Genomic DNA, 27,467 nt, shown 5'->3' on the forward strand with positions numbered 1-27,467 from the left:
AACGACCATATTGTATGTGGTCAATGACTAGATCAAATAGAAGGAGAAATATAGTCAATGAATATAGACATCTGATAGGTAAAGTCTGAGTGTACCTTAACCCATAACCTATTGACTGATTTTAAGGATAGCATCCAAAATCAAATGAGCCAGATGATAGAGATGATGAGCAACCTTCAAAGACAAATTGGTACCGGAATCCCGAGCAACACAGAGAATAATCCTCAGAAGGATGGGAAAGAGCATGTGAATGTGATTGCCTTATGATAAGGTAAAACCCTTGATAATGTTAATGCTCCTATTCAAATAGAAGAGGATTTACAAAAATCTATCGAGGAACCTGATCCGCCACAAATTGTAGTGGCAAATTAAATACTTTTTGGCACTTAACAAGCTTATTTTCTAGTCATTTTAATATATTTTATTGCATTTTCACATTTCATAGTTTAGATTTGAAATATGCATTTTTATGCATTATTTTGAGTTAGTTGACCTATTAGGCCAATACTGACCTTAAGATGCTTTTAATGATTTATTTGAGTGTGCAGGATATCATATGAAGGCCCAAAAGCATCAAGAATGACAGTTAGATCATAACACAAGCTTTCAGAGTCGCAACAAAATCAAGCAAATGCAGAATTTCATATTCAAAGTTGTATGTCATGACACGCATAAGGCTGTGTCGCAACATAGGTGCAATGATGGTAAGAAATTAAGCGAGGGTGTTTCCATCCGCACAACTCATATTTTTTGTAATTAAGGTTTGTATTTGACCTTATTTGTCACACTTAAAATCCTTTTAACTGAGAAAATTGGAATAATTAGGGATTAAATTGAAAGAGACTGTAAGTTGGTGGTCTCTATTGAAAAACTAGGAAAAGGTAGAAACGAAATAGAGCATGGTTGAAAATGGTTTTCTTGCACAACAAAAAATTAAAATTTTGAAAATTGATCCGATTTGTGATATTTGTAGCAATAAGCCTTAGACCGAAACTGTACCTGTGTTTTTAGATAAATGGATCCTTGATGTTTTTCGATTTTCAACAAATGATCTCCTCCGCTATTCTCGTACCACAAAGTACTTCGAGTGTGGGCTGTTAAAGTATGCCCAATCATGAGATGGTTGTAAATACATACTCATTTTACCTTGTTTGTTAATATAAGACAATGTCATTGTTATTTCAGTTTGTTTTTCTTTGTGTATAAATAAACTAATTAATAATAAAGTCTTGAGAATAATATGATTATTCTTGAAAGGTTCTTTGTCAAGTATTATTATGGGCTTGGACAACGATAATGCATTGAGACTAATGTGCAGTTGATTGATGACAAAGTGTTGTCATTAACATAGAGATGTCAAAATCAATACATGAGTATGTGTTAGAGAATAACATATTAGAATGACACGCTATGAGTATGTTTATTGGATTATTATGTAATAGTCACAATACTACTCATAGTGATAACTATGTATATGATCCTCAAACTTGAGACTACCATTGTTCCAACATCATGAGTTGTATATTTTAATACAATCAAACGTCCACCGTAACAAGTTGTACTATAAAGATTGATGTTAAGTATACCATAATCTGTGTAGTGGGATATGCTTGAAAAAGATAGGATTTATCCCTCCTACATAATAGGAGTAATATGAGATATCACACTCATTTATTTATTGTAGTTTACTCAAAATATCATGAAATATGATATTGGACTATACAAGTGTGACTATACCATGACTTGTGTCTAATTTAGATATAAAGCATAAAATGATATAATATATGAAAAGTTTATCATAATAAGGTTATGTCGAACCTGTAACACCCTTTACCCGTATTCAATGATGGAATAGGGTACGAGGCATTATCGGACTTACAACACAAGCATTCACACAATTTCGAGTCATAAATTTGAATTCAAATTAAAACCATTTGCAATTAATCATAAAGTCCCTAATACGAGCCTATGCGGCCCAAAACATGCATTAGAAGTGGTCCGAGACTAAACTGAGAACTTTAGAAATTTTCACGAAACTTAGAAAATTTTTCCACTAAATAGAGGTCACACGCCCGTGTGGGCAGGCCGTGTGGCTACACACGCCTGTGTCCTGACCCTGTGTAACTCAATGACTTGTAACCCATGAACAAATTGAGGTCACACGGCCAAGTCACACGTCCATGTGCTAGGCCGTGTGGAAAATAAATTTTCATAAAATAGGTGCAAACTTCACATTTCCAGGATACACGTCCGTGCTTGAGACTGTGTCATCCACACGACTGAGACACACGCTCGTGTCTCTGCCCGTGTGCTCAATTCTGAGCATTCTATTTCTCAAAATTAAGGTGTAAGGGACACACAGCTAGAAAACACGCCCAATGGCAGACCGTGTGTCACACACGGCCTAGACACACACCCGTGTGTCTACCTGTAAGGACAAAATAAGGGCTATTTACCAAGCCATTTGCCAGCCTCATTTGCACAAATCCTTTCACAACTTTGATGTCATATAACATAGTATATTTGGGCAATCAAACATCCACAACCAAGACTAATACATAACAATACAATACCATCCACTATCAAACTCACAACGTTTATCATGTCCCAAATTAATCATGCTAATTTCACATATACAAAGTATCATTAAACTACTTTCATGACACCTATTTGTGCATAAGATTATCATCTCACCAATAAGGCACATTTCCAAACATTTCACATTCATACTATAAATCACACTTCATCATACACCAAGCATACCACGACTATAACACCAAAGACATTGGCACTTATACATATATAAATGGGCTTACAACCATTTTAGCCAAAATAAGCCAATTACATGGCTAAATACCAAATCAACTTAAACAAATATAAGCTAATACATTTGGCCAAATCAAATGACACATATAACAAAATGATCAAGTCCCTATACATGCCATATTTTCAAATTACTAAGATTATCAATACCCAAAATAATAGTTTTGATAGTGTGAGGTGAATCTCCGACGATCTCCTATCTGAGCTAGCTTGGCGACACTATAAAAACATGGAAAACAAATGGAGTTAGCTATATAGCTTAGTAAGCTCGTATGCAAGAAATAAGCCACCTTATCATGTATATAACATTCAAATAATATAACATAATTAAATGTACATTTACCATGGTCTCATAATCATAACTCACTCCATCACAAACTTACCCTATATTCATCATTTCAAGCATTTAATAGATATGAGCTTCAAATACATACCTGTACCCTCTCGAAAGGAATTTACACATAATCTCATCTTTGACATACCTGTGAACCACTCGGAATAACAATGTCGTATACTCGGGAAATTTGCACACTAAGTGCCACATATGTAGCCAATGCTACCTCAAATCTCATATCACATAGTTGCTCACTCTTGAGCTATCAACGTGCCTGCTCACACAAGCTGTCAGTCAAGACGTAGCTACCCGGTGCTGCTCTCACAAGCTGTCAAGTATCTACTACATATGCCGGTATACTCAGCCACCGGTAGGACGTACAAGACTAGCACTTAGATCACATAATCACATAACACATAACGACCCTAGTGACATGTCACTTGTATCTTACCCTATTCCTATGGTTCAAACGAGATTTCTTGCTTATCGATTCGTCTTCGAACTTGTTCATAGGATTAAGCTCATCCACATTTATCAAACATACAATTCATGTAATAATAAATCAATAAAATACAATCATATTAAAGCTTATTTTTAACATACAAACTTACCTTGATACAAAATGGCTAATAGTTCGATTTAGTCCACAACTTTATTCTTTCCCCGGTCTAGGTCAGAACCTCTTCTTTCTTGATCTATAATATCAAATTTAAATCATTCAATTATCACATTATTCAATTTAATCCAAAAAACACCTTATGGAAAAATTACATTTTTGCCCCTAACTTTTCAACTTTTTACATTTTAGTCTCTAGGCTCGTAAAATGATTTTTATTCATTTCTTCATTACCCAAGCCTACCCAAATATTATTAGTACTCATATCAGCCCATATTTTTCATTGATTCACATTTTTACACATATTTTACAACTTTTACAAATAGGTCCCTATTTTACATTTTCATCAAAAAGCACTTGGTAAATGCTGTTTATCTAACACCAAACATACATTTTCTACCATTAGACATCAAAATACACAAATATTCAACATGGGTAAAATTTTAGACTTTGATTTTCTTTCAAATTAGTCCTTAGAATAGCTAAATCAAGTTACAACATTCACAAAAACGTAAAAATCATTAAAAACGGGACAAAGACGGACTTACAATCGAGCTTGAGAGCTTGAAAAACCATAGCTATGGTTTTCTTAGAGACATTTGGCCATGGGGGATGAAATTCGAAGGATGAACATCTTTTATTTGTTTTATTTTTTCTTTATTTACCAAATGACCAACATGCCCTTAATGCCAAACTTTGAAATTTCACCTATCCGTGTCCATTTTTGTCCAACTTAAAGTATAATGGTCTAATTACCATCTAAGGACCTGAAATTTAAAATTTCATTTCATCTAGACACCTCTAGCATCTAGAACACATTTTGCACTTATTGCAATTTAGTCCTATTAGTCAAATTGGACACTCTATCGATAAAATTTCTTAACGAAATTTTCACACAATCATTCAATCATACTATAAACCTTATAGAAATAATAAAATTAACATTTCTACTTCGTATTTGTGGTCTCAAAACCACTATTCTTATTTGACCCTAAAATGAGATGTTATAGAATCACGACTTCTTGTAACTTGGGTAGCAATGATGCATTGCTAGATGCCACTCATTGGTTGTAACATTAGAAATGTTCTAGTATTACTACTAATGTTACAAGAACCAATAGGGTCACACTTTATGGTTAAAGAGAATATACTTCACGCAAAAATGTTGGGCGTATACCCTCCTACATACGTCTTTGGTAGATAGTACTTCCTGGCAGACAATATCGCTTAGTGGGTAGTGTCATCTGGTGAACTGTATCGCTTGGAGAACAGTATTGCCTGGGGGACAGTATCACTTGGTGGATACAATTCGCATCTTCTTTCTAGATTTAATATTTATGGAAGTTAGTATTCTTTTGGAAAGAATATAATTTCAATATCTTCCATGATTTTCTATAAAAGGTAAAAAGGGAATTATTCCATTTTTAATATATGATATTAATAAAAGGAATACAATCATGGATGATGTGAGAGGGAATTATTCCAATTTTTTGAATTCTTTTTGAAAAAGTTCAAAGAGTTTTGCTATTCGTGTTTGACTGGATGGACTATGTAAAAGTCGAGATAGTTTTATTGCGGCTATGATTGATATCACCTAAAGGAATCTAACCTACATCGTTTTTCACTGTTCTATAGTATTTGAAAAGGTATATCAATAACCCTATTTCAACCTAACTCATTCCTTGTACATGGATTCGTGGTTGATGATCACCAGAATAATTTCCCCTTTGCCACGAGGCATACCGATGATCCAACATAGGATGGAACCAATTGAATCAAAACACAAAATTTTAAAAAAAAAAGTTTTCCTTTTAGGGTGAAACGAAAATTCTCTCTTAGAAACTAGTAAAGTTGTTATTATGATAAATATATTTATAAGTTGAGAATAATTTCTCTCTATTTTTCGACAGAATAACAATGTCTCGAAGTTGTCTTAATAGCTCTACGTGTGCCATCTATTTATAAGAAGAGAAGGTAGAACCCTTGTAGAGTTATAGAGGTTTATTTTTTAAATAAAAAACATCCTACATAGAGTAAGAGAGGGATGAACGACTCACCCTTATATTTCTACTAGGGTTTCCATCCTCTTTGTAACAACCCAATTTCAGTAAAGTCGGAATAGTGGTTTTGGAACCACAAATCTGAGTTAAAAATAAAAATTATTTTATTTTATTTTATGGTTTGCATCATGATAGGATGGTCACATGAAAATTTTGATACGAAAATTTTATCGATTGTGTGGTTAAATAGGTAAAGGACTAAATTGCATAAAATGCAAAACTTGGATTCCAGTAGCTATAGGTACCAAATAGATATAGAATTCAAACTTAAGGTCCTTATATGGTAATTAGACCATTGAAGGGTAGTTAGTAGATATTTTAATGACTCATCCATGGAAAAATTAGAAAAGGCAAGGGACTAAATTGGGAACCACTAAAATTAAAAGATGATAATTAAATAAAAAGAAATATTCATCTAATTTCATATCATCTTCCCCAAAATTTCCATGGAAACCCTAGGAGAGAGGAAGCCAACTTACTAAGCTTGAAAATGTATGAAATCAAGTCCCATTTTTATTGATTTTTATATTTTTGAAACTGAAATAGTCTAATATCTTTATTTAGGGGATTAATTGGAAAAGTTATCAAGGTATGAAATTTGGGTCATGGATGAATATGCTAAAAGTTAGAAATTTATGGTAGAAAATGGAAGTTTGTTCATAGATAAACAATTTTTACAAAGCAATTTTTGATGAAAACTTGATTTAGGAACTAAAATGAAAATTGGTAAAAACTCATGGAAAATTCTAAAATTTGAGAAAAATGTTTGCTGTAAATGTTGTTAATAAATTTCGGCTATGCTTGGAAAGAGGGTGAAATTTCATGAATTTCTTTTCCGAGCATAGGGACAAAATCAGAATTTTTGAAAATGATAGGGGCAAAATGGTAATTTTACCTAGGATGCAACAGGATACAAATGCAAATGAAATGTGATAGATTAATAGTCAAATTTATCCATATAGATCCAGAAAGACCAACTACGGAACTAGATCGAGGAAAGCAAAAGGTTTTGGATTAGTTGAAATTCAAAAACGAACCATTTTCTAGGTAAGTTCGTGTAACTTAACTATGTATGTTAAATGCTTGAATTTAATTGTATGATTGCGTTGATGTGAAAGAGATAACATACATTATGAAATAATCATAAGTTGTGAAATGTGGACAAATTGTTATGTTTCGATTGAACGTTGAAATTCGATGGATTAAGGTGATATGCTTGAATGAGAATAATACTCCACATGTTGTAAAAAGGATTCAGCCCAGACGGGTAATCCTGATATAAGCCGCTCAAGCCTATGCTATAGATTGGATTTAGCCTGGACGGGCAATCCAAATTAAGCTTTTTAGAGCATATGTCCTAAAAAGGATTTAGCCAGGACTGGTAATCCTATAACATAATATGTGGCTCAAGAGTGTGCTTGTAAGTTTGTGCCCAAAGGGGTACTTTTGAGTATACTAACTGGATGTCCATCAGCATTTCAATAGTTCAACAGAAAAAAGAATCTTGAAATAAGGAAAGGTGAAAAATTTATGGAACTTGTAATGTGATGAGCTCATCTATGTTTACTTGATATTCATATGAGATTATGTGACTAACTTGTTTGAATAAGTGTATGTGTTTACGTAACTTACCCAAAATTGATGGAATATATATTTATGTATGCTTGTGTTAGTAAATAAGACCAGTAAGTTTATTTTCTGTTATACGAACTTACTAAGCATAAAATGCTTACTCCGTTTATTTTTCCTGTCTTATAGTGCTCAAAGCTCACGAAGGTTGAAGTCAGTTGGAGCAGTCATCACACTATCCACTATCTCATTTTGGTATAAATAGGAATCTCATTTTGGTGTAATGGCATGTATAAGCTTAATTGGCCAATTACGGCTTGATGATGATGTTTGTAATATAGCCTTTGGAATAGCTAGTAATGGTTGTTTCATATACTTGTAATGTCATGCTATGCTAGCATTATATATATTAAGTGGTTGTTTTTAGTAAGTCTAACATATGGATTAAACCAAGGTAAAATTATGAACATGAATGCATGTAGTGGTATGCCTTGTAAATGATGAAATTTGCTTGAGATGGATGCTTGAAGTGGTTGGATTGTATTTGGTATGTCTTAGTGCAGGAAAATGGTAAATTTGGGTGACAAATAAGGCTAGGAAATGGCTTGTTTTTGTCCACATGGGCAGACACACGGGCGTGTGTGACACATGGCCTATCCCATGGGCATGTAATCTAGCCGTGTGTCCCCTGCATCTTAAAAATGAGAAATAAAATGCTCAGAATTAGGCACATGGGCATCTGTCTCAGCTGTGGTTGACATGGCTTTGAACACGGGCGTGTTACACGGTCGTATGAAAACTACACCTAAATTTTGAAAATAAAAATTTACCACACGGCCTAGCACACAGGCGTGTGACTTGGCCGTGTGACTTCAATTTCTTCATGCTTGAAAAGTTAGAGAGTTACACGGGTTAGGGACACGGGAGTGGGTAGTACATGGCTTGACCACACGGGAGTGTCCCTAAACCACATGGGCATGTGAGCCCTGCACCTAGGAAAAAAAATTTGGAATTTAGCGAAAATTCCCTGAGTTCCCAATTTAATCCTAATTTGATTCCAACACTTGTTTTGGGCCTCGAGGGTCCATATATGGGTCGATATGTATGGTCTCGGAAAATGAATAGTAATTTACATAAATTAATTGAAAAATACTCTGAATGTTCCGTTAACACTCTGAAACCCTGTTCCGACGACAGATACAGGTTAGGGGTGTTACACCCTTCATGTTATATGAGGGGTTGGACCTCTCTTACATCGAGTCCAATTATGAGTACTTCCTAGGCCTTTTTGACCTAGTACTCTGTAATATGATCCAACTTGATTTAGTTTTTTTATTTCCCAAAATAAACTTTAATATTTACATATTAAATAATTTTCTTATCCTAAATATACCCTCGGTAAAATTTTGATGATTTTACCCCAATAAAATTTCAAGAAAATTCATTCAATATGTCACAACTCAACATGTTCACTATGACCGAATGGTTTATTTTCATTTCCGGGCTTCAAAACAGTCCAGAAACATAAACTTATTCTTCCATCATTTTTTAAGTAATCCTATATAGGATTGCAAGTTTCCATTTTCATTTTCATTTCCATTTCCATTTTTGGAAACCTATATTCATTTCCAAATGATTCCATTTCTCTATTTTGGAGAAAACCATAATCATTCCTGAATGTCTCCCATTTCTCTTTTCCTATTCATATCATTCATTTCTATTTAAACACACAATTCATTTCTGGTTTCAACGAGCTAGTAGAGAGACCGATTAGACATATGTAGTTGAGGCTCAAATGATTTATAATTAAGTTTCAGATTTTCATCTATTAATTATAAAATCATTTAGTCATGAAGCCATTCCACTATAGTATCATGACTGTGTAACACCCCACACCCGACCTGGTTGCCAGACCCGAGTGATAGGATGTTGCAGCAAACATTGAAACTTACATACATGCACACATAGCTTCAATCGATAACAATAGCTACCACATTTAATATTTAAAGCAGTGTTCATGTCTACTTTACGTTATATGATATTAGAAACAAATTAAATCATAATTAGGGTCCATTTATTAGAAATCCACATATATCATTCAAGCAAGCCCAAATTTTAAAACTTAACCAATTACAGAGGTGTTAACGACTTAACACATATTAATCATTCTTAGAACTATTTAAATACTTGCTTAGGGACCATTTAGTCAATCTACAAAGAAAATCATGTAGGTATTGATACGCAATCACAGGTATCAATATTTATCAAGACATATATGATACCATTAAGAGAATCAATACCATTCTACCATTCTGTTTTTCCTTAAATTTTAAAACCAAACATTTTATTGAGACCCAAACAAAGGTATCTATATTGTCACCTCAAGTAATGATATTCGATAAAGAATACCGATACCAAATTAAGCTATTGTGTTCATGCACTTTCGTTCCAACATTGAGGTATTTATACTTACACCCTGAGTATCGATACCTCTGCACAAATAAAAAAAGCATCGCTAAACAAGGTATATTTCATGCTCAACATACTCCCTTTCCAACATGCAATATCCACTACAAGATTAAACATCAAATTTTCCCAAAACATGGTCTAACATAACATCAATACCTTATTGGTCCAAATCCATAATAAAACAATTAAGAGTAATAACAATAACGATAGTAATAATAACCAACCAAAATTTCTAAACCCACATTGCCTTTATTCAAAGAGTTCAAAAATAATTATAAAACCACCTACTCAAAATTTTATTGCCTTTCTAGGATCACTTTCTTGGCTGCACTGCTCACACCGAAATTGCTACTAATTTACAAAGATTTAGTAAGGTGTGTGAGCTTAAACAAGCTCAGTGAATGATCGGAATTACTACAAGTACATACAATATCATACGTTAAACAAAAGCAACCAAAGCACATTTATTTCGAGTAATTCATCAAGTCCATGTTTCATTGACCTAAATAAGTTAACGTACACTTTAACATGCATTTACGTACAACATAATTTATATAAAATCATTTACAATAATTTGGCAACTTGAGGTTATGAAACATAAGAGTGGGCTTTATCACCATACATTGGATACACAGATCTCTAACATACTAATGACTCAAAGAGTCTAACATATCCCATAAGTTTAGCATCAAGCTAACACTCTCAAACAAACCAACATATCCCGATGAATGGTGCTCAGCTCACATTCCCTTATTTCTCCAAACTATCTTGGGCCTCAATGCCTCAAATCACAATACAAGGGTGAGTACTCACAATCCTATGGCATGCCAACTATATTCAACAGTTTCAAGAGACCACAAGGCCAAAATATGCACAATTACAAATATCTAATTATTGTTTTAATGCACATAATCTTTGTTCATAAACATCAATTCACACCACAATTTGTACACAATGCTTACTTATCGGATTCACACTTAGTTTCACTTTAAGTGCCACAACTATGCTCATTAAGTTGTCACATATCTGTTCACACATTAATGCTTTAAAATTAGATTATTACATACCACATACCAATATTCAGTTACTTTACCTGTCACATCAGCATAACATTCCACAATTCAACATACATTATGCATATTTTCATAACAAGACAAAAAGTATAAAAAAGGCTTACACTCAGAACTTAGGTAGGGATTTAGGCTATTCCTAAGCTCTCAGTTAACACTATGAACTGCACATACTAGTAGCGACTCCGGACACTAACCAATCACGCTTTCGCTTACAAGCCAAAAGCTCAAACAAGCTTTTCCTTGACTTTGGACTTGCTCGTAATGGCTTTTGAATGTTTTAACACACATAAAAAAAAAACATTCCAAAATCATAAAAACAACCTTGAGCACAACCAAACACCAAGAAAAACATAATTCAAGCTTCTCCTTTCTCATTACTGAAAACTAACTAGTTTTGTCGAAATTGAAGTTTTGACATCTTAACCTCGTTTCTAAACCTCTATTTAAATTTCAATCATCCTAAATATAATTTAATTTCATATCTAAAACATTAATTTCACTGAAATCCATGGTCCTAAATGTTCCAGAAAATTGAAGCTTTCAAGAACACGAAAAAGGGGAAAATGTTTGATTCTTAGAAATTCCATTTTTAAATCCAAGCTTTCTTGAAAAAATCAAATCTAAATATAAGCGTTTAAATCTCAATTTGAAATAAAAACACTATTCATTTAGTAATATTACCTTGATTTGATGAACATGATGATCTACAACTTTAATTTGGGATTTGAACTCAAGAAGAACAATGACGAATTTGGGGAAGAAAACACGTTTTTCGTTTAAAATTTGGGGTTGTTTTGGTATTTGGAAGGCTAATAAATACAAAAGAATGAATTGATTTTGAAAAAACTCCTAATTTTAGATTTTGGAAAACTTTTGAATGCTTTGGTGTTTTTTAGAAGGAGGGATAGGCGGTGGTATACTCTATGTAGAAGACTAATTTTAAAATTTTGGCAATTTGCCCTTTAGGTCACTCTTAATTCTTCCCTTTTTTAAAAAGGTCCTAAATCAATTAATTTTTTTTTCAAATTAGACCTCACAATTAATTTTTTTCGAGCTAAATAATATCTTAAAAATCTAATTATGACACTCACATACTTAAATTACTCATTTACGACCCTATTTTCTAATATCTAACTCAACCATCAGTTAAAAAAACCTGATTCTACTAACCCAAAACTACTAGGCTGGGTTTTGGGATGTGATAAACTGAGCTCTCCCCAATGACATACCATTACAAAAGCAACTTCTCAGTGCTTGTCCAATGACATTATCATTAGTTTGTTATCCTCATAGGATATCCTAGATCTCTTTGGTATAATATTTGTTCTCTCAATATGATCCTATTTAATCTTATGTTAACCATTACTGTGACAGCCCAAAATTGACCCTAGTCGGGATGTGGTTTCGGGACCACAAAACCGAGGCATAAAAATAATTTAAAATTTATTTTGATGCCTATGATATGTGTTAATTTGTGTGTGACATTTTTGATGTTTCGATTTAGTGTTATAAATGCGAATTTCACTAGAAAGGACCTAGTAGTGAACTTTGAAAGTATGATGGGGAAATGTGTGATGACTAGTTGCTCATGCATGCAAAAATAAGGGATTTGCATGTCAAATTCCCCCAACATGAAGTGGCCGGCCATGGCAAGAGAGGATGGGCAAAACATGTCATGAAACATGTTTTGTTGGTGCATTAGGGAGAAATAATAAACAAAGGTGTATGGGTAAGAAAAGAATGAAAAAAAATGTGTGTGAGTGTGGTATTCCCCCATTGCCGTGAGTTGTAGAGAAAGAAAGAAAAATTTTGTTCATCCTTTCTTTGAGCCAAAACTAAGGAAGAAGGAGGATTTTGCTTCATGCTTGGTTTGGAAGAGATCTAGAAGGAGATTTGGCTAAGTTTGCATCAAGATTAAGGTATGTATGAGGTTGTGTTAGGAGTTTCATGCATGTTTTGGTTGCTAACTTGATGTGCATGTTAGCCATGGCTCAAATCTTTGTTATGCCATGGAAATGGTATTTGGCCAAAGTTGTTATGGTGATAAAGCCATTGCATGCTAAGTGTGAAGCTTGATGATGATGCATGCAATGATGGATTGTCTACTTTTGAGTAAGATTTTGAGTTTTCTTTTGTTTAATCATGATTGAAGTTGAAAAGGGCATGATTGTCATATTCGCCATGATGCATTCATGAGCATGGTTCATGCTTCTTGCATGTTAGTTAAAATTTGTGTTTTGGATGGCTATGGACACCTTGAAATTCGGCCATGCTCATATATGTATATATATGTTTGCACATGATGTTTTGGTTATGAACTAAGTGATGAATATGGTTGTTTAAAGAAGAAGATGTTGAAGAATGATTGTGAAATTGCAAGCACATTCGGCCTAGCACACATATGAGTGCTTGATGCTATATTATAAGTTTTGAGCTACAATATGCAAAGCATTAACTAGTAAAATGCATGCTGTTTTTGTGAGGTATTAAGTGCATAATTGGCCTCAACATGTACATGAATATTCGGCCTTGGGTAGCCTATTGAAGGCCTTAGCTTTTCCTTGATGCTCGAATAAATTGTATTGAATTGCTTGATGTAGTATAAAATGTGCATGACCATTGTGTATTCAAGCTAAAGAGTGGCCATATGACCATTTAAACTCCTTGTCATATTCGCCATAAGCTAGCACAATGAGGTTTTAATAAATTGAATTTGTTTGAATTAGCTCAAGAGCTAAGAGGGCCACAATTGGACAAGGGAAGGAAAAGTGATCGAATAGCCGTAAAAGTCGTTCGACAACATCCGAGGTAAGTCCTCAAGAAGTGACCTTACTTGAATTATGTGGAATGAAATATGGATGTATTGATTATTGATTTATGTGTGTATGAGTATTGAATAATGCCGGGCTAACTCCGAAGGCGATTATGCTAGTGATTATAATTGTGTTTGAGCCTTAGTAACGAGAATGAAATATGTATGTCCAATGATTATTGATGTATGTGTGCATGAGAAATTGAATGATATCCGGCTAAGCCCCAAAGACAATTATGCTGGAAATTATATCCGGTTAAGACCAAGGCAATTGTACTAGTGGCTACATCCGGCTAAGACCAAGGCATTCGTGCGAGACATTCTATCCGGGCTAAGACCCAAAGGCATTTGTGCACATGGTTATATCCGGTTATATTCAAGAATCTTGGGCTGGAGGTGAGTGTTGGTTGCTGTAATAAATTCAATGAGTACACTCGAAAAGCCCAAAGAATGAGGTGCGTTTATATGTGCATTGGAAAGTCGACATGTTTGAGCAACATTCGCTCAATCGACTAATGAATTTCAGTTATTGAATTGATTGATACTTTGTGAAAGTATATAATGATGAAGTGTGAAGTAAGAATGTGTATTAATGAAATGATGCATTTGGCTATGTGAATGTATTGCTGTAATTAGAGTTGATTATATTCCTTGAGACTTACTAAGCATAAAAATGCTTACCCGTTGCTTTGGCTCTCTGTTTTATAGATTTCGCTCGATAGCAATCGGATTCGGGATCAATAAAGTCAAGTCATCCACACTATCAACGTCTCTATTTTGGTATAAATTTTGGTTGAACTTTGAAATGGCATGTATAGGACTACCCTTGTTGGTTAAATATGTTGTGATGTATTTGTGTACGGCCATGCGAAAATGGCTCGTAAAAGTGAAGTATCGACTTAGACTATTTGCGGTTTGTATATGTATATATTTGGTGTCATGATGTGACCATGGATTGGCAATGGGAATGTTGGTCACATGATCAGCCATTGGCATGGTTAAAATGATCATATATGAACCTATGAATGGCAAGACTAGTTGGTTCATGGAGACTACCAAATAGGTAAGACCTACCTTAAAAACAGATGCTGCCAGCTGCAGTGACGTGAATGTGAAAAATCACCAAAATTTGTAGGAATGGTATTAAATAGTGAATAAGCTATGTAAATGAACCTTGGTGAGTCTATTTTCATATGGAAGAAACGAAATGGTCATAGGAGTTACATGTTAAGAGATATTAAAGCTATTGTGAGACAGGGCCAGAACGGTTTCTGGGTCCCCTGTTGCAACTTTAAAAATTTGCTATAAATTATCCAGAAAGAATTAGGAGTCATGCCTTATATGTACAGATTCCATTTTGAGTATAGTTTCATTAGAAACAAACGGCACCAGTATTAAAGTTCTGTACAGTGAGATATTCAAGTTGTAACGCGCGAAGGTCAGAGCAGTCGATCCCTGTAACATGGGTGACTTTAACTAATAAACTGTACCAATTGGCCCGACCAAAATTCTAGAAATAAATCCATGGATGGATACATGAGTCTAAATTCAGGAAAATTTACGAAACCAGTTTCCGAGTTTTGAAACTCGAGATATGATTTTAAGGCGACAGTGACGCAGTTTTCCAGCCTGACTGGAAATGTCAAATTGGTGGGCAAAACAAGTGAACTTGGTTTGTTAACCCCTCGTGTCCGATAACCGGCGATGGTCTCGGGTTCGGGTGTTACATTTTATTGGTATCAGAGCCACGGTTTAGTCGATTCTAGGACTACCGTGATGTGTTTGGGGTCTAGCTATACATGCCATTAAATGATGACTCGATAGTGTGGTGATTTCTGACAATTTGACTTTGTGTTTGTTTATAGCAATGGATCCCGATCCCAACCGAGCGATAGCTGATGATGTGGAGAGTGTGGCGCCTGCTCCCGCGCAAGGGACAGCGCCGGCGGACTCTCAACCTATGGCCAGCAATCCGAATGACGAGGCTAGGCAAGCCTTTTATAGTGTGATGAACGAATGGTTTAATCAATACATTCGAACTAACACGGCTGTTCCACAACCTCCATTCCCGACAAATGCAACCCCCGCACCTACAATACCTCCGGTGGATCGACCAAATAAGGTCAAGTAAGCCCCGATCAACAGGATTCAAAACATGGGGCCACTGAATTTAAGGCTACGGATGATGATGATGCCGAAGCGAGCTGAATTTTGGTTGGATAACACTATCCGGTGCTCGATGAGCTATCCCTGTACACCCGATGAGTGCTTAAAGTGTACCATCTCCTTGCTACGTGAGTCCGCCTACTATTGGTGGAGTACTCTGACTTCTGTGGTACCTAGAGAGCAAGTGACTTGGGAATTCTTTCAAACCGAGTTCCAAAAAAAGTATATCAGTCAGAGATTCATCGACCAAAAGCGAAGGGAATTCCTTGACCTTAAGCAAGGTTCTATGTCGCCATCGACTACGAACAAAAATTTGTGAGGCTTAGCCAGACGCGAGAATGCATTTCGTCCAAGCCATTATGTGTAAACGCTCGAGGATGGGCTGAATGATGATATAAGGATGTTCGTTGGCATTCTCGAGATATGAGAGTTCGTAGTACTTGTTGAGCGAGCTTGTAAAGTCAAGAGCTTAGAAAGGAGAAACAAAAGCTGATGTGGGAACCTGGAGAATTCCAAAAGAGGTCCTCGGGAAAGTCTCTTCAACAAGCATCGAAGAGATTTCAAGATGATGCGAGCCGGTCTAGAGGCGTTTCGGGCTTTTCTAGACGAGGACGCGATCAACCCCCTGTGACCACACGAGTCACTTCGATCGCCAGTGGTGGAAATGATCGCCGAGAGAGGGCGGAGTGTCCACATTGTGGCAAATGGCATTTGGGGAGCTGTTGGTTTCGTGATCGCTCCTGCTATAAGTGTGGGTCGGCCGACCACTTTATGAAGGATTGCTCGAGGATGCATGAACAGAATGTAAGTCAGAGTGGAAACCCGGGTGCTACCACTGCTCGAGGTAGGCCACCTAGAAATATGGGCAATGTCAGTGGCGGTCAGAGAGGATCTAGAGATGCTACCATCAGATCTAAGGCTCGTGCTCCTGCAAGGACTTATGCCATACGCGCACGTGAGGATGCTGCCTCTCCAGATGTCATTACCGGTACTTTCACTCTTTTCAATACAAATGTGATTGCTTTGATTGACCCTGGTTCTACTCATTCATATATATGTGAAACCTTAGCATCCAGAAGACTTTGCCAATTGAGTCTCATTGAGTTTGTAATTCGGTGTCAAACCCTTGGGTCATTACGTGCTTGTCAACAAAGTGTGCAAGAAAAGTCCCCTAGTGTTCCGAGGTTCTTGTTTTCCGCGGACTTGATGCTTTTGCCGTTCGATGAGTTCGACGTTATTCTTGGTTTGGATTGGTTGACCATGCACGATGCGGTTGTAAATTGCAAGAGCAAGACTATCGATTTGAGGTGTGCGAATAATGAAATAATTCGGGTTGAGTCTACGGACTTAAAGGGTTGCCGGTGTAATATCGGCGATGTTGGCCCGAAAATATGTAAGAAAAGGGTGCGGCGTACCTTGCGTGACGTGCTTTCGATGACAAGGAATCGTAAAAGAAACCCGAATCGTGTCGTTGGTTTGTGAATACCGGATGTTTTCCTCAAGAATTGCGGGTTTACCACTGTTCGGAAATAGAATTTGGCATCGAATTGGTACCGTACCACTCAATTTCGATAGCTCCGTATCGTATGGCACCAACGGAATTAAAGGAGTTGAAAGCTCGATTGCAAGAATTGGTGGATAGAGGTTTTGCTCGCCCGAGTTGTTCGCCTTTGGGTGCGCCGGTGTTGTTTGTGAAAAGAAGGATAGAACCATGCGGTGCAGATCGACTATCGTCGCCTTAATAAAGCGACGATAAAGAATAAATATCCGCTACCACGATCGATGACTTGTTCGATCAACTGAAGGAGCCTCGGTGTTCTCAAAAATAGATTTGAGATCGGGCTATTATCAATTGCGAATCCGAGATTCGGATGTACCCAAGACCGCCTTGAGCGAGATATGGTCACTATGAGTTCCTAGTGATGCCGTTTGGGCTCACTAATGCCCTCGGTATTTATGGATTTAATGAATCGGATCTTCGGACTATATTTGGATCGATTCGTAGTCGTGTTCATTGATGACATCTTGGTCTATTCAAGAAATGAGACCGAACATCTTGAACACTGCGGTTAGTGCCGCAAATCTTACGGGATAAGCAATTATATGCTAAGTTCAGCAAGTGTGAGTTCGGTTAAGAGAGGTTAACTTCTTGGGTCATGTGGTATCAGATCGGTATTCGAGTGATTCGAATAAAATTTCAGCCATACTTAATTGGAAGCCTCAGAAATATTCTCGAGGTTCGAGCTTTTTGGGGCTTGCTAGGTTATTACCGACTATTTGTAAAAGGCTTCTCAACGATAGCCACGCCGATGACGGCTACTCCAAAAGGATGTTAAGTTCGAATGGGGAGAAATGCCAAAAAGTTTCGATCAACTGAAAACTTATTTGATGAAGCCCCAATTCTAGTGCAACCCGAGTCCAAGCAAAGAGTTTGTCATCTATAGCGACGCCTCCTACTTGGGTTAGGTTGTGTATTGATGCAAGAAGGTCGAGTTGTGGCCTATGCGTCGAGGCAATTAAAGCCACACGAGAAAAATTATCCGACCCATGATCTTGAATTGGCCGCCATCGTATTCGCCTTAAAGATTTGGCGACATTACTTATTTGGTGAAAGGTGCCATGTGTACTCGGATCACAAAAGTCTCAAATATTTGATGACCCAAAGAGACTTAAATCTGCGACAAAGACGTTGGCTCGAGCTGTTAAAGGATTATGAGCTGGTCATTGACTATCACCCGGGAAAGGCGAATGTGGTTGCGGATGCCTTGAGTCGTAAATCATTATTCGCTTACGAGCGATGAACGTGCACTTGTCATTCGATCCGATAGTGTGTTAGTAGCTGAATTGAAAGCCAAACCACTATTGATACATCAAATTCGAGAAGCTCGAGAAAGTCGACGACGAGTTGGCGCAAAACGGGCCGAGTGTGTTTGAACAAGGACTCGAATTTCAAATCGACGATGACGATTGTTTGAGGTTCAAAAGTCGTCTGTGTGTTCCAAAGAATTGAACTCATTTCGATAATTCGAATGAAGCCCATTGTAGCCGAATGGCAATCCACCCGGGAGTACGAAGATGTACAATAATTTGAAACGTCGGTTTTGGTGGCATGGTATGAAGCGAGACATCTCCGACTTTGTTTCGAGATGTTTAATATGTCAACAAGTGAAAGCGGAACATCGGTGCCTTGAGATTACTTCACCAATCACGATACCCGAGTGGAAATGGGATCGAGTCACAATGGACTTTGTATCCGGACCGCCATTGTCGCAAGTAAGAAGGATGCGGTTTGGGTCGTGGTAGATAGATTGACTAAGTCGGCCCACTTTGTCCCCCGACGCACGGATTTTTCAATGGACAAATTAGCCGAATTGTACGTTTCTCGATTGTGAGATTACACGGGTGCCTATTTCCATCGTGTCGGATAGAGATCCGAGATTTACCTCACGATTTTGGAAAAAGTTGCAAGAAGCTTTGGGTACCAAGTTGCATTTCAGACCGCTTTTCACCCCAAACCGATGGTCAATCCGAGCGGATAATTCGGATACTTGAGGATATGTTAAGATGTTGCGTCCTCGAGTTTAGTGGTTCATGGGAACGGTATTTGCCGTTGATTGAATTCGCCACAACAACACTTTCAATCAAGTATTAAGATGGCACCCTACGAGGCCTTGTACGATTCGTAAATGCCGTACACCATTGTTTTGGACCGAGCTCGGTGAAAGCAAGATTTTCGGGTGGATTTGATTAGAGATGCTGAATGAAAGTGAAAGTAATCCGTGAAAGTCGAAGATAGCCTCCGATCGTCGAAGTCGTGACGCGGATCTGAGCGTAAGGATATCGAGTATCGTGGGTGATAAAGTGTTTCTCAAGGTATCGCCTTGGAAAAAGATACTCGATTCTACCGTAAGGGCAAGTGAGCCGAGGTTCATTGGGCCATATGAGATATCCGAGCGAGTCGGTCCGGTGGCATATCATTTGATTTTGCCCCGAACTCAAAAGGTTCACGATGTCTTTCACGCTTCGATGCTTCGACTCTATAGATCCGATCCATCGCACGTGATTAGTCCATCGAAATTGAAATTCAAGCTAATATGAGTTATGAGGAAGAACCGATTCGTATCCTATCACGAGAAGTGAAAGAGTTGCGAAACAAGCGGGTTCACTGGTGAAAGTGTTATGGCTCAAGCACGGATAGAAAAAGCTACTTGGGAGACCGAGAACTCTATGAAAGAGCGATATCTAAACCTATTTACGGTAAGATTTTCGGGACGAAAATTTCTTAAGTGGGGAGAGTTGTGACAGCCCAAAATTGACCGTAGTCGGGATGTGGTTTCGGGACCACAAAACCGAGGCATAAAAATAATTTAAAATTTATTTTGATGCCTATGATATGTGTTAATTTGTGTGTGACATTTTGATGTTTCGATTTAGTGTTATAAATGCGAATTTCACTAGAAAGGACCTAGTAGTGAACTTTGAAAGTATGATGGGGAAATGTGTGATGACTAGTTGCTCATGCATGCAAAAATAAGGGATTTGCATGTCAAATTCCCCCAACATGAAGTGGCCGCCATGGCAGAGAGGATGGGCAAAACATGTCATGAAACATGTTTTGTTGGTGCATTAGGAGAAATAATAAACAAAGGTGTATGGGTAAGAAAAGAATGAAAAAAAAAATGTGTGTGAGTGTGGTATTCCCCCCATTGCCGTGAGTTGTAGAGAAAGAAAGAAAAATTTTGTTCATCCTTTCTTTGAGCCAAAACTAAGGAAGAAGGAGGATTTTTGCTTCATGCTTGGTTTGGAAGAGATCTAGAAGGAGATTTGGCTAAGTTTGCATCAAGATTAAGGTATGTATGAGGTTGTGTTAGGAGTTTCATGCATGTTTTGGTTGCTAACTTGATGTGCATGTTAGCCATGGCTCAAATCTTTGTTATGCCATGGAAATGGTATTTGGCCAAAGTTGTTATGGTGATAAAGCCATTGCATGCTAAGTGTGAAGCTTGATGATGATGCATGCAATGATGGATTGTCTACTTTTGAGTAAGATTTTGAGTTTTCTTTTGTTTAATCATGATTGAAGTTGAAAAGGGCATGATTGTCATATTCGCCATGATGCATTCATGAGCATGGTTCATGCTTCTTGCATGTTAGTTAAAATTTGTGTTTTGGATGGCTATGGACACCTTGAAATTCGCCATGCTCATATATGTATATATATGTTTGCACATGATGTTTTGGTTATGAACTAAGTGATGAATATGGTTGTTTAAAGAAGAAGATGTTGAAGAATGATTGTGAAATTGCAAGCACATTTGGCCTAGCACACATATGAGTGCTTGATGCTATATTATAAGTTTTGAGCTACAATATGCAAAGCATTAACTAGTAAAATGCATGCTGTTTTTGTGAGGTATTAAGTGCATAATTGGCCTCAACATGTACATGAATATTCGGCCTTGGGTAGCCTATTGAAGGCCTTAGCTTTTCCTTGATGCTCGAATAAATTGTATTGAATTGCTTGATGTAGTATAAAATGTGCATGACCATTGTGTATTCAAGCTAAAGAGTGGCCATATGACCATTTAAACTCCTTGTCATATTCGCCATAAGCTAGCACAATGAGGTTTTAATAAATTGAATTTGTTTGAATTAGCTCAAGAGCTAAGAGGGCCACAATTGGACAAGGGAAGGAAAAAGTGATCGAATAGCCGTAAAAGCCGTTCGACAACATCCGAGGTAAGTCCTCAAGAAGTGACCTTACTTGAATTATGTGGAATGAAATATGGATGTATTGATTATTGATTTATGTGTGTATGAGTATTGAATAATGCCCGGCTAAGTCCCAAGGCGATTATGCTAGTGATTATAATTGTGTTTGAGCCTTAGTAACGAGAATGAAATATGTATGTCCAATGATTATTGATGTATGTGTGCATGAGAAATTGAATGATATCCGGCTAAGCCCCAAAGACAATTATGCTGAAATTATATCCGGTTAAGACCAAGGCAATTGTACTAGTGGCTACATCCGGCTAAGACCAAGGCATTCGTGCGAGACATTCTATCCGGCTAAGACCAAGGCATTTGTGCACATGGTTATATCCGGTTATATTCAAGAATCTTGGGCTGGAGGTGAGTGTTGGTTGCTATAATAAATTCAATGAGTACACTCGAAAAGCCCAAAGAATGAGGTACGTTTATATGTGCATTGAAAGTCGACATGTTTGAGCAACATTCGCTCAATCGACTAATGAATTTCAGTTATTGAATTGATTGATACTTTGTGAAAGTATATAATGATGAAGTGTGAAGTAAGAATGTGTATTAATGAAATGATGCATTTGGCTATGTGAATGTATTGCTGTAATTAGAGTTGATTATATTCCTTGAGACTTACTAAGCATAAAAATGCTTACCCGTTGCTTTGGCTCTCTGTTTTATAGATTTCGCTCGATAGCAATCGGATTCGGGATCAATAAAGTCAAGTCATCCACACTATCAACGTCTCTATTTTGGTATAAATTTTGGTTGAACTTTGAAATGGCATGTATAGGACTACCCTTGTTGGTTAAATATGTTGTGATGTATTTGTGTACGGCCATGCGAAAATGGCTCGTAAAAGTGAAGTATCGACTTAGACTATTTGCGGTTTGTATATGTATATATTTGGTGTCATGATGTGACCATGGATTGGAAATGGAATGTTGGTCACATGATCAGCCATTGGCATGGTTAAAATGATCATATATGAACCTATGTATGGCAAGACTAGTTGGTTCATGGAGACTACCAAATAGGTAAGACCTACCTTAAAACAGATGCTGCCAGCTGCAGTGACGTGAATGTGAAAAATCACCAAAATTTGTAGGAATGGTATTAAATAGTGAATAAGCTATGTAAATGAACCTTGGTGAGTCTATTTTCATATGGAAGAAACGAAATGGTCATAGGAGTTACATGTTAAGAGATATTAAAGCTATTGTGAGACAGGGCCAGAACGGTTTCTGGGTCCCCTGTCGTAACTTTAAAATTTTCTATAAATTATCCAGAAAGAATTAGGAGTCATGCCTTATATGTACAGATTCCATTTTGAGTCTAGTTTCATTAGAAACAAACGGCACCAGTATTAAAGTTCTGTACAGTGAGATATTCAAGTTGTAACGCGCGAAGGTCAGAGCAGTCGATCCCTGTAACATGGGTGACTTTAACTAATAAACTGTACCAATTGGCCCGACCAAAAATTCTAGAAATAAATCCATGGATGGATACATGAGTCTAAATTCAGGGAAAATTTACGAAACCAGTTTCCGAGTTTTGAAACTCGAGATATGATTTTTAAGGCGACAGTGATGCAGTTTTCCAGCCTGACTAGAAATGTCAAATTGGTGGGCAAAACAAGTGAACTTGGTTTGTTAACCCCTCGTGTCCGACACCGGCGATGGTCTCGGGTTCGGGGTGTTACAATTACATCTTCCTCCATGAAAAGTCAGTCACTATAAAATAGTGATCAAGTCATCCATCACAAAGGCGGATGACCCGTTGCCACGTTTACTTTTCATCAATCATGTAATGCCAATGAGTGGATATTATTTACCCATGTTCTAGGCTATAAATTCCACTATTTTGAATGCCGCTACATGCTATAGAAGTCATACACCCAACGTACAAGCTTTTGGTTCCTTATCTATTTGAACTTACACTTTTACTTGCATCAAAGTGTATGAGTCATACATACATAGTTCACCATCCACTCAGGATTTAGGTATGTCACATTATGAATGTCATAAGTGAATAAATACATAAATGGATTTAGGATCTATTCTGCTTGGGTCATGTCTGATGGAATTTTAGTCCAGTTAGTCACATCTATGTCTTTATATTATGGGAGTCATCCGCTCTAATGCCCAAAATAAGGCATCTCCCCAATTGGATTTGATAGAAGACATATTAGTCTTTCAATCGGTTTGCTCATTTCTTATTAGAATAGAGGCATGTTTTGATTCATCTACTAATACAAACTGTCTTTCTGTACTACGATCTGACCACGTAATATCGCTTAGTATCAGTTTAAACAATAGACAACCAATGAGCAACATTTGCTTCCATTTCGCTTTTCGTGCAAAAACCATTTGAGGACAATAATACAAAGTATATTAATTTAATTCATGAATAATTTTATTAAGAAATTTGTTCAAAAAATTACAAGTGTACTTAGACAAAAATACTACATTTAGGGCACCAAATCCAATAGTCTAGTTTGATTGGATTAGAATCAGCTGGTCACTTAGTGGAAGACAAAATGATTAAAAGTAAACAGTTGATATGCAGTTGGAGACAATGCATGAAGGGTTATAAATAGCTAAGAAATGAATCCTAAGATGAATTTGTTGTAAAAATGGGTTTGGAAAACACAACAGAAAATAAATTTAGGAAAAAATTAGAGTTTTAAATTTTTTTCCAAAAAATGATCTTTGTTGTGATATCAAAAGTAATAAACTGTAACAGCCCGTTTTAGACCCTAATCGGAACAGTGGTTTCGGGACCACGAATTCGAGTCAGAAAAATATTTTAAAAATTATTTTCTGTGTTTATTTTGTGTGGATTTATATCTGTGAAATTTTCGTGATTTAATTTTGTCGTTTAGGTATCTGATTAAATAAAAGGACTTAATCGCGTAAATTGAAAACTTGATAGTTTAAAGTATAAGGGCCAAATAGTTAGTGGCTTTCTAAGTTGGGGCATTTATGTTGTAAATATCCCATAAATTCATTGGTGGGATGGTTTAAGACTTATATTATATGGTTTTATATTAAATCATTAAGGGTATATAAGTAAATTAAACATTAAACTTAGTATATGTTATAATATAACATAAAACATAAAAAAAATAATGTCATTTTGATGTTCATCTTGTTCTTGCCGAATAGAAAGAAAAGAAAAAGAAAATAAAAAGGTTTACCAAAATATCTAATAATTTCCTTGTGTCTTAAACTCAATCAATTCAACATTTTAACATGCCAAAATTTCCAAGGCTTTAGCAAAACTTTCAAGGATTTATCAATATTTTTAAGGATTCATCAAAATATTTAAATATTTCTTTAGTGCCCTAAACTCGATCAACTCAACATTTTAACATAACAAAAATTTCAAGGCTTTTCCAAAATTTCTAAGTTTATACTAATATTTCTGAGAGCTCACCAAAATTTCTTAAGATTTCCTTAGCGTCTCAAACTTGATCAACTCAACATTTTGGCATACCGATATTTCTAAGAAGAATTTTTCAAAATTTCTAAGGTTAAACCAAAATATCTAAGGATTTGCTAAAATTTCTAAAGATTTCTTTTATGCCCCAAACTCAATCAACTCAACATTTTGGCAGGCATACCAAAATTTTTAAGGATTAACCATATTTTTAAGAAATTACCAAAATTTCTAAGACTTTATAAATATTTCTAAGGTTATACGAATATAAATAATGATTTACCAAATTTCCTAAGGATTTAACAATACGTATAAAGGTTTACAAATATATCCAAAGATTTACATAGTGTCCTAGACTCAATAAACTCAACATTTTGGTCTGCCAAAAAATATAAGGATTTACGGAACTTTCTAAGGTTATATTGTTGGTGATAAGCCCAGTTTAAGCAATGAACAAGTAAAATAATAAAGAAATTAAAAAGATCGAACACAAATATTTTGTATGAAAAAACCCCTTCGAAGAGGATAAAAAATCATGGGCAAAGATAATTCACTAAAATGAAAAAAACGAAGAGTAGAAAAGATAAGGATAAAACTAAACCCCAAAACTTGAAATAAGAACCCTCAAAACGTAAACACAAAATTCTCTAAAAGCTTGTAAAGCTAATACCTAAATGTGTAATGGGTTATTTTTCTAAGGTGGAAAAAAGACCTATTAATAGGCTAAATTTCTAGGTCAAATAATGTTAAAATAACCTACACTAATCAGAGTTTAAGTAGGAAACTAATTTTAAAATAACCTACACTAATCAGAGTTTAAGTGGTAAACTGAAAACAGAGTTTAACTGGAAGAAAAAAAGCTGAAAATATGAGGCATAACTCAATAAATCTCCACATTGACTCGTATTTTCACAACGCCTTCTTTGTCAAAGCCCACCACGGCCTTTTCTCGAACTATGCAGTGTATTAACTGAGTCGAAGTTGTGTTTAGAAGCTAGAAGTCTTCTAGTCTTCGACTTGTGCACTACCAAATTAAAATTGACTTGAGTTTGATTTCAACGAACATAATGCCCGATCTTTTCAAAACCTGCATCCAAAAGAGAACCTCTCTTATACAAAACGATCATAGCTTTTTCCCTCCTATGACCAAGTTGTCTCCACTTCAAACGACTCAACTTTGACTTCTTAACAGATGAGGGACGCCTTGTTTCACCGATCACTATTGATCATTCTAGAACATAAAGACTGCCAATCTTTTTACCTGTCATCAAAATGATAGCCCCACGAGGTACGTTAATTTTGTTTGACTTGATGTTAATTCTACAAGCCTTTGAGTCCAAAATTCCAAAGGAGATGAGATTCTTCTTTAAGCCAAGCACATGCTTGACATCTAACAATGTCGTAATTTTCTCGTCGTGCATCCTGATCTGAATAGTACCAATACCGGTTACTTTACTGGGTGAACCATTCTTCATATGCACAACTCCACCTTCAACTGAACTGTATGTGGAGAATCAGTCCCTGTTGGGACACATGTGGAAAGAACACCCCGAATCTAGGATCCACTCAAATGTAAGCTCGGAGTTTTCACTTGTTGACACCAACAAGAAATCATCACCCTTGTCATTGGCTAAATTAGCACCAGCTAAATCTTCCTCGTTGCTCTCAGTAGCCATTTTATTTCGTAATTTGTAACAATCTGCCTTGATGTAACCTAACTTCTTACAATAACAGCATCTATTGTCTCGAATCTTTGATTCCACCAAAATCGAGGCTTTCCTATCTAACTTGCTATTCGAACCAAACTCATTGTTGAATTTATCTTTGCTTAACAAATGACCCTTCACATCCTTGAATGAGAGATTATCTCTGCCATAAATCAGGATTTTATTGAAAGACTTGTATGAAAGAGGTAAATAGCACAATAATAACATATTCAGATCTTCATCATTAATTTGAACCTCAACATTCTTTAAATCATTCAAAAGAGTAATAAATTGACTGATGTGATCTCTAAGGTGCTCACCTTCATCTATGCGGACCGTGTACAACTGTTGTTTCAGCACTAATCAATTAGCAAGAGACGTTGTCGCGAAAAGGTTTCCAACCTTTTCCATAAGGTGAATGTCATTTTCTCCATCAAAACCTCCTACAACACAACATTTTTTAGATGTAAATGAATTATGGATAGAGCCTTTTTATCTAACTTATCTCATTCTGATTTATCCATGTCGTAGACTTCTTCTCTGTAAGGACCTTCTCAAAATCGCCCTGAATCAAAATTGTCATCATTTAAACTTGCAACAAATTAAAATTTGTGATGTCATCGAACTTATCAATA

The sequence above is a fragment of the Gossypium arboreum genome, chromosome 7 (assembly GCF_025698485.1).
Source record: "Gossypium arboreum isolate Shixiya-1 chromosome 7, ASM2569848v2, whole genome shotgun sequence".
In the NCBI taxonomy this organism is placed as follows: Eukaryota; Viridiplantae; Streptophyta; class Magnoliopsida; order Malvales; family Malvaceae; genus Gossypium; species Gossypium arboreum.